This window comes from Passer montanus, unplaced genomic scaffold, assembly GCF_014805655.1.
Source record: "Passer montanus isolate IOZ18808 unplaced genomic scaffold, ASM1480565v1 scaffold57, whole genome shotgun sequence".
Classification (NCBI taxonomy): Eukaryota; Metazoa; Chordata; class Aves; order Passeriformes; family Passeridae; genus Passer; species Passer montanus.
In genome coordinates, this window is record NW_024370705.1 from 3137666 (window position 1) to 3140771 (window position 3106).

Consider the following 3106-nt stretch of genomic DNA (forward strand, 5'->3'; position numbering starts at 1 on the left):
AAGACCTACACAGATTCACAAGTTGAAAGTGTTGAACAAATAGGTATGACTCAACTCTAATTAACATATACCCAAATATGTTTGAACAGATTCAACTGTAACAGTCTTTTGTTACCTCCTGTATTTGCACACCAATTTAAGGTCTGCACTTCTGAGTAAGGCCAGTAGCAATTGATCTGCAGTGAAGCGAGCAATGTACAATGTGGAGTCCCAAATGGTACACACATGTTTGGAGAAAAGGAGATTATTAATACTATTGAAATACCAATCAAAGTGCTTCAGCAGGCACCAGGCAGCTGCAAAACATTTAGGGACACCTCAGGAATTCCCTTGAGCAGAAGTGAGACAGGAAATAGTGAGAAGCTGAATAAAGTAGCTGAAGAAAATGCTTTTATTTAAAAGAGGGATGGATTCAAAAGAAGTTCAGCACATTCCAGTGCAGAGTATGTCAAAGAAAATAGATTATGAATAATCTAAAAAGGAGAGGAAATATTGGATACAGAAAACACAACTTTCAAAATTGAAATTTAAAACTTTCTTTCACATTATCTGGAATTTTGTTTTCAAAAAGTAACTCACTAGTTGTGATGGTTAATTGAGTTCAAAGGCAATCACTCCTGTCTGCTTACACAGTTATGTATGGAAAAATGCCATTTAGTCATCACATTAAATTTAGGGAACTTCACCTTACAAGTCTGTTCATAGTGATGAGCCAAATTTTTGCTCAGTTTGTTTAGTACCTGTTCATTTTCAGAAGAAATTTGTCAATGTTTTAACAAATGCTAGTTGAGTGACTGCTTCAATAGTCTCATATGCTGAGACAGGGTAAGTTTGGGACCAGAAAACATTGGAAGCAGCAGTCCTTTAAGTGTGCTGGTGGAGCTGTGGGGTGCGGTGAGCCAGGGTACAAAGACTGTAAGTACCAAGAGCAGAGCTGCAGCCAGTCATGGCAGAGTACTGAGGAGCCGAGGCAAAGGGCTGTGTCGGTGTCCTTGTGATTACCCGGCACTGCTGGCAGTCGTCTTGAACCAGCATCCAGCAACTACTGGGAGTGTGAGCTCCCAGTGTGCTGATCTGGCATCCTCGTGGCAAGTGTGAGTGGGTCACTTGCCAAGAAACAGCCATGCTTTGGGGTTTTTTTAGCTTTTACCCAGTGAAGCAGGCAGGATGTGTGGGATGGTGCCTTTTAAACAGGAGGGTTGGAAGCTGAAACCAGAACATTCCGTGGCAACTGGAGAAAGTTCTGAGGAAAGTGCTGTGAGAGAGGCAGGACCCCCCTCCCCCTGCCTAGAGGAGAGACAAAGAACAGGCGAGGAGGGAACTGAAATAGGAAGCAGGAACCATGTCAGGAGGCTGGGGGCTAAAAGAAAGCAAATTAATAAACCACTGGGGGAAAGGCACACAACTGTCCAAAGCCACTAAGAAAGATAAGCAAATTCCAGATTCTTTAGCTGCTCCATGTCTGTGTGTGCTTGCAGCCTGGCTAATGAGTTAAACATAATCATTTTCCTCACTGTAGCAAGTACAACTTGTGTGTCTGTGGCACACAGACTTAAGAGAATATGAGCTGTGTTATCTATATAATAAGGTGTATTTAAGCTGGGTTTGTCAGCATTGCTACCACTCCACCTCGAATTTCTCAAAGTATATGTTCATATCAGGGTGTTCGCACACATAGTGCAGTAATAAAAAGTTAGTGGTAATATTCTGACTGCAGTAGAGACAAACAGTTCTCACCGAAAGCAGAAGAAATCTGGTGTACAGGCTGAGGGCACTGTGTGGCCTTAAGTGTTAATGTAATATTTTGGAAGTTGGAAGCTTGGTGCGCTCATTTGCACATCAGTACCCAGAATGCTTTTTCAGTTTCACCACTATTTAATTCAAGTGCTGGGTTTGAGCTTTTGGAAGGCTGTGAAGTTTGTGATGCCCTCACATGCGCCAAGTTCACTATTTTCTACAGAATAGTTTAAATGACGATATTAGATCGTGAATAGGTGGTCCAAGCATTCTTAATTAGGCTTGATGTTACAAATGCAAAAAAGTGTCCTTGAACACTTTTTTCCAAGTGTTGTCTTTAACAAAACAAAGAACTCTGTTTGGGGAATGTGTGTGTGTGATGTGTGTGGTGGGGGGGAGATGTTTTTTCAAAAGTAGAGAAAAATTCCTCTTCGAGACAGAAAGCAGATTTCAGATGCAAATGAATAACGATGATGCTGAAATAGCAGCTCTTCATAGAGAGACCTCGAGCACACAGGGAAGATTCAGCACTAGGACAGTCCAGGCAAGCCCGCGCAGTGAATTCGGCAGTGCATTTCGGAGCGTTTAACCTGGGCCCGGGGAAGGGTAACTCGCGGGAGCGGGAGCCTCGCCGCGCTGGGCGCGGGGCGCTCCGGGCGCCGTGGGAACCCCGGGTGCGCGGGAGGGGCTCCGCGGGCAGCAGCTCCCCCAACATGGACGCGCTCGGGGCTCTGAGGTGCCCGTGCCTCCCGCAGCCCCCAGCCCGCGGGTACCGTTCCTCCCAACCGCTCCCAAGGGGAGGGCATTTTCGCACTGCAAGAATTCCCGCTGTACCCCTTCCCTCCCCCACAATGCCGGCGCCTCGCTCTTCTAGCGAGGCTGAGAGTTGATCGTGCACGGGGGGTGGGGGTGAGAAATGCAATGAAAGACCGGGGGGAGGCCGGTCTGCGCTGCAGCCCCTGGCCCCTCTGGGATCGGCTCTCCTCAGGCGAGCCGAGGAGGTGGGGGCCGCTCTGCGCCTCTGCAGCTCCGGGAGGGTTTGCATTGGACGATTCGCGCCTGGGGAGGGGGGAAGGTTGCCTGCAGCCCCCCCGCCGGCCCCTCCTCCTCTCTCCAGCGGGAGGGGGGTCTCGGGGGCGAGCTGCAGCCCGGATATTTGGGGGAGGGGGCGAGCGCAGCCCCGCCACCCCCGTGAGCCGCGGGGGGGGGCCTCACTGCCGGCTCGGCATTGGAGGATCGGTGCTGGGGAAGGGGGAGACTGCAGCCCCCAGCCCCCGCGGGCGGGCGGGGTGGGGGCCGGCCTGCTGGCTCTGGCTGCTCTTGCATTGGCGGATGCGGGGAGGGAGGGGGGCAGGAAGCGGGGGGGCAG